Raw genomic sequence first — 6,417 nt, forward strand, 5'->3', positions numbered from 1 at the left:
TGCATGTATCAATAGAAGTGTTCCATCAACAATACACGTGCTATCATATTTTATCATTCATGTTATTCCTTTGCCATCACCTTCATCTATCACTACCAAATATCCCTGCAACAAACCTTGTTGCTACAGTGTACTTGTCCAATGTGCTTGCTACTATTTTGCTTCTCCTTTTCTCCTTTACCTTGCTGCTTTTTTGTTTTTTTGACGCTCCTTTGCTCCTTTACCTTGCTACTCCTTTCTTTGTTTCTACTTTGCTGCTCCTTTTCCATGTTGTTTATCTTTTCCATTAATGAAAATAATGCCATCATGGTCGGCCCTATTCAGTGGGAGATCCGCAGGATCAGTTCTTGTGGTGAAATATGATGTTGAGAAGTAGAAAGATAGAGATCGAGAAATTTAATGGTCAGAGTTTTGAGTTGTGGAAACTCACGATGGAGGATCTACTGGTGGATAAAGATCAATGGGTCGTAGTAGCTCTGGGTACTAAACCAACGACAATGTAATATGAGGACTGGGTGAAGTTGGATCAGAAAGAAATGATCACAATACAATTGGGTATCTCAGATTCAATGTTCTTGAATTTATTAGGGGAAGCTACGACGAAGGATTTGTGTGAAAAATTAGGGACTTTGTACCAATCTAATTCACTAGTGAACAAACTATTCCTATAGAAAAAGCTTTATAACATGATGATGAAGGATGGAGACTTGGTGATAGAGCATATGAATTCCTTCAATACTATGGTAAGCCAATTTTTATATGTTGATATTAAAATTTCAGATGAAGATAAGTGCATCAGTTTTTTGTGCTCTATAAGATTAGTGGGATAGTCTGGTTGTTGCAATAGGTAGAAATACAACTACATTGAAGTTTGATGAAATATTTTCATCCTTGTTGTCGGAGGAGATGAGACAGAAAATATGGAGGGCCAGAATGGAGAATCCTTTTGTATACGAGGACGGTCCCAAAACATAAATAAAAATAAGTCCTCAAGTTGGAGATCTAAATCTATAGGGAGATCTAAATCTCTAGGAAAACCTGTAAAGGTATGCTGTAAATGCGAAAAGGAAGGGCACCTCAAAAAGGACTGTAGATCTAAAGCTCCTAAGAAAGGAAATGGATTTGATGATGCTCCTTCTGTAGAGGAAAAAACCACCTCAGATGAAGGTGGGGATGTGTACTTGGCATGGTTGATTGACTCAGGTGCATTCTTTCACTTCACTCCCCATAGGGAGTGGTTCGTGACTATGACAAATATGATGGTGGTGATATATTCTTAGGTGATGAAATGAAGGCTAGAATCGTCGGACATGGAAAATTCAAGCTGAAGTTGTAAGGTGGAAGGTTTAGAACACTTCTAGGTGTTCTGCATATTCTTCACTTGGCGAGAAATTTGATTTATGTAAGCAAGATGGATGATGCAAGTGTAAAAATAGTGTTCAAGAAAGATACCTGCGAGATGGTTTGTCGAGCACTGGTATTGATGTAGGGATTTCGGATTGGAACTATGTACAAGCTTCTAGGTAGCACTTTTATTGATGGGTGAAACAATTTTGTGGTTCCTGAAAGTGGAGCAAAAAACCTAGTGGTGTCTGGAGAAAAGACCATGATATGGCATCAAAGGCTTGGACATATTGGAGTGAAGGGCCTTAAAATACTTCATGGTAATGGTGTGGTAGAAGTTATGTATAATTCCTCTTCGGATTTTGATTTCTGTGAACATTGTGTATATGGGAAGAAAAATTAGATGAGTTTCCCCTCTGGTGCTAAGAGGGAAAAATGGATATTAGAGCTTTTGCACAGTCATGTGTCTGGACTTGTGTCAGTTCCATCACTGGGTAAGTCTGTGTACTATGTATAATTTATAGATGACTTCTCAAGGCATACATGGATATATTTCCTAAGGAAGAAATCTGAATTCTTTGACAAGTTTAAAGAGTTTAAGGCTTTGGTGGAAAACCATATAGAGAAAAAGATAAAGGTGTTGAGGACAGATAATGGTGGAGAGTTCTACAAGAAGGAATTTGAAGAGTTTTGTAAGAAGTGTGGTGTAGCATGATAGAATACTACTCCATACACACCTCAACAAAACGGAGTTTTAGAAAGAATGAACAAGACGTTGATGAAAAATGTAAGAAGCATACTTAGTAGTGTCGGGTTAGGACAAGAATTATGAGCAGAGGCAGTGGAGACTGCATGTTGCTTGGTTAATAGATCACCTTCATCATTGTTGGAGGATAAGTATCCACATGAGGTATGGACTAGTAAGAAACCCTTGCTTTCATATCTAAGGGTATTTGGTTATGATACATATGTACATGTTCCAAATGACAAAAGAATCAAGTTGGATTGTAAATTTGAAAGGTGCATATTTATTGGGTATATAGATGGTTTAAAAGGTTATAAGCTTTGGAACCCAGAAAAATGAAGGTTGTGTACAATTGAGATGTGGTGTTTAGAGAGGTGAAAAATTTTATTAAACATTAAGTCCTACCATAGGAACTTTAGAAGATAGAGTTTGGGCTAAAGGAGAAGAATGAGACTCTACAACAGAACAAGAATCATAAGATGAAGAGCCACAAACTCTAGTTGTGAGGAGATCAGTTCAAGAAAGAAGGAAGCTAGAAAGTTATAGTCCATCTACTTTCTCTTCAATTTTTTCTTTATCTATGACTGATGATGATCCCAGAACTGTCAGGGAGGTAGTAGATTCAGAGGATGGAAAACTCCGGAAAGAGTCCATGGTTTATGAAATGGAATCTATGGACAAAAATAAGGCTTGGGATTTGGTCAATTTTTTGACTGGAAGGAAACCTATTGGACGAAAATGGGTGTTTAAGAATAATATGAATGTAGAAGGAAAGGTGGAGAAATACAAATCTTGATTGGTAGCGAAAGGTCATTCCTGGGTGTCAGAATTGATTTCAGTGATATGTTTTCTCCTATTGCCAAGGTAACTTCTATTAGATTACTTTTATTTGTTGTTGCTACATTTTATTTTGAGGTAGAACAGATGGACATGAAGACAACATTTATTCATGGGGATTTGGAAGAAGAGATATACATGAAGCAACCTGAAGGGTTTGTGGTGAAGGGAAAGAAAGAACTAGTATGCAGGTTAAAAGAGTCTCTTTATGGGTTAAAATTTGATACAAATATATGGGAACTTGGCTTCACCAGAAGCAAAGAAAATAACTGTGTGTATTTTAAATTAATTGGTGACCATGTTATTTATTTGGTCTTATATGTGGATGATATGTTGCTAATTGGAAATGACAAAGAAACTATCCAGGATTTGAGGACCCAATTGTCGTCCAAATTCAACATGAAGGATCTCGGTGCTGCAAACTATGTTTTGGGCATGGAAATTAAATGAGATCGAGAAAAGAGGAAGCTTTGGATAAAGCAGAGGAAGTATGTTGAGATAATATTATAGAGGTCTAATATGCATGATAGTAAATCGGTGAAGGTTCCTATTCCTATATGTGTAAAGTTATGTTGGGCGCAACCCAACTTGGCCAGATTTTGAGAAAATTTTGAAGAGATCCAAGTTTGTGGAAGCACGCAATAGAAAAGAAGTTGTGGAGAATGAAGTGAACCTCGCAGTAGAGCAGCAGAGTATGACGAATATCACGAAGCAAATTCACCATGCAACATCGGGGCTTCGTGGAGAAACCCCTTCCTTTTTGTAAAAACATTAAAAAATTTGTAAAATTGTTGGTTTTGGGCCATAGTCCCTTGTATTTCGGAAACTATGGTATCGGGTCCATGGTAATATAGCGATGTAAATCCCTCATGTAATAGCATATATAGGGATGAATAATAAAAAAAAAAGGCATGATGTATTGGAACAAATCTATGTTTATGTGATATTTTTTTGGTTTATATTTTGGAGAAAGGGCGAGGCTTCGCAGCTGTGTGCCTAGAGGCCTAGGTCTGCAGCTTAGTGCACAGACTATTTATAGCTTAATGTGTAGACACCCTGTAGCTATGTGTGCAGTAAGGAACTATTTCTTATACCAAATTCATATTATAAGCAATAGTTCCTGTGGACGTATTCCGACATTGAGATGAGCCATGGTAAAATTTGTGTCTCAAGTGTTTATTTTCTTATTATATGTGCTTCATTTCAGTACTGCATAGTTTATAAATGTTTATGATATGTTAAGTGATGAATGTAATTATGCGAAGTAATCCGAAGTGTGGATTAGTTCATTAATGCAAAGTTTTCTATAAGTGTTAAAGAATAAGGAAAATACAAAGGTGTCACTTTGCAACATCCCTCGGGCTACATGAACCTAGTTCTGTAACCTCCCATAAGTCACTTCGGGTGATACTGTGACTTGATTCTAGGTCATTGCCGAAAGGGCCAGTGATTGAGGGTTTTTTTGGTGTGCAACAAAAGAACTGAACCTGGGTCAGCCCCACCTCAAACCAGCAAATGGTTCCATTGTCAAGACCAAGATCTGTGTGAGGTATGTTTATGTGGCATCCATCTAAGAAGGAAATTCAATAGTGGGTAGAAAAGAAGGAACAAGAATTTGCAGATCAAGAAAATAGAAACCCTCGTCTATCAACTAAAAGGTGGTTGGAGAAGTATATCTTTGTAGATCAATAGGAAAATTTCTTTGGTTCATTTCATGTCAAGTTGTACGAGTGGATTTCAAGATTGACATAGATAAATAATTGTTTTAAAGGATACAAACCTAAGCATTGGACTCCAGAATTGATACAACAATTAAAGAACATCAATAACAAAATCTAAAGAGCTGTTGATTTTTGGGTTGACAACATTTTAGGAGGATTAACTACTGAGTTTGTGGTAGATTAAACTGTCATACAAAGAATATGAATAGAAATTTTTCAAGAGACCACAAGGTAAGTACTTGAGATCTTTGAAATTCGTGATTAAAATTCTTTTGTGTGAAAAGGGAATTCTTCGAATGCAGTCAGATTAGTCAATTATATTTGGAAAAAAGATATGAAAAAGAGACTAGAACAACACGAAGTGGAACAAGGTATACAGTAGACAATAAGAAGAGATATCGTGGCCAAGATCCGAAGCTTTTCATAGAAACTGAATACAACCCTTTGTTGAGTGAATCTGAAGGTGAAAGAAAACCCCTGAGAATCCCAAAAGAACTCTGTAGTACTCACCCGTTCTGCCTCAAATTATGTCAAAGCCTGAATCTAATCAAAATTAGAAAAAATTTGGTTGTCCCTACCCCCCTACTTGCCCTACCCCCCATCCCTCTCCCCTTATGAATCCCCCTCCCCCTCCCACTCAAGAAGAACAATGGTTGATGATATTAATTTTTCAATCTTAAAAGGAACTGGATTAGCGATTCTGGAGCAGCTCTGGTTCTTATGCGAAGTAGTATGGACTGCAAAGTAGGTCCATGATGAAAATGTGAAAAATGCGCAGCTCATAAAAACATTCAGAGATCAAGCATAAAATTGGTATATGAAATATTCGAGCAACCAGATTAGGTCTTATGCAAACATTAAATCAGCATTGGTAAAAGAATTCAAGAAACCAAAATCTGAGTTGCAATGCATCACAGAACTAAAGGAGATCAAACAAAAGGTCAATTGAGTCAGTATGGGAATTTGATCAAAGGTTCAAGGTATTTTTGGATCAGGTGAGCTTTGATATAGCTCCGTAGGTGCACAAGGAATGGTTTATAGTTTCTTTGTTGCCACACATCATATTACCTTTGACACAACATAAAATAGAGACTCAAGTCAAAGCTTTGGAATTGGCAATGAAGTTAGAATCTTCGCTGATAGGTGATACAAATGCGGGTATGCGACAAATCTAGAGTCAGCTACTGAATTTGACTCTACAATTACCAGATATGAAGAAGAGTAAGGAAGTTTGCAACGAAGTGTGGTGTACAAAATGCAAAGCAGAAGGTCACTCTAAAGAGAAATTCTGTATTTTTAGAAATTACATAGCTAGTGGACCACCTAATCCTTTGAATGTTGGATCTAGTTTATGGTGCGATATATGCAAAACTAGAGGTGAACATCACTTTTAAGATTCCTATCTATTACAAAAATATGTGCAGAATGCAAAGAATTTATTTGCAAGTTTTGTAATTCAATGGGGCATGATGAAAATAATTGTCGAGCCTATGAATTGATGATGGATCATGGTGTTGATACATATAGAATGAAATATGAAGAACAAGGACACGAAGGAAGTGGACACTATGGTGGCTGAGGTGGCTATGTAGGACAAGGTCAAGGTGGTGGAGCTAGTTGAGGTCGAGTTCAAATTATTTGTTATAATTGCAGTCAGGCAGGTCACTTTGCAAGACACTGTTGGAATCCGACTATGGCATGTAAGTATTTCAAAGCATCTGATCATGTAATAGAAGAGTGTACGATAATTATAGTGAAAATGAAAGAAAA

Source organism: Pinus tabuliformis, chromosome 2_1 (genome assembly GCF_031772625.1).
Source record: "Pinus tabuliformis cultivar Carrire ecotype Pingquan chromosome 2_1, CPIR1, whole genome shotgun sequence".
NCBI classification, from domain to species: Eukaryota; Viridiplantae; Streptophyta; class Pinopsida; order Pinales; family Pinaceae; genus Pinus; species Pinus tabuliformis.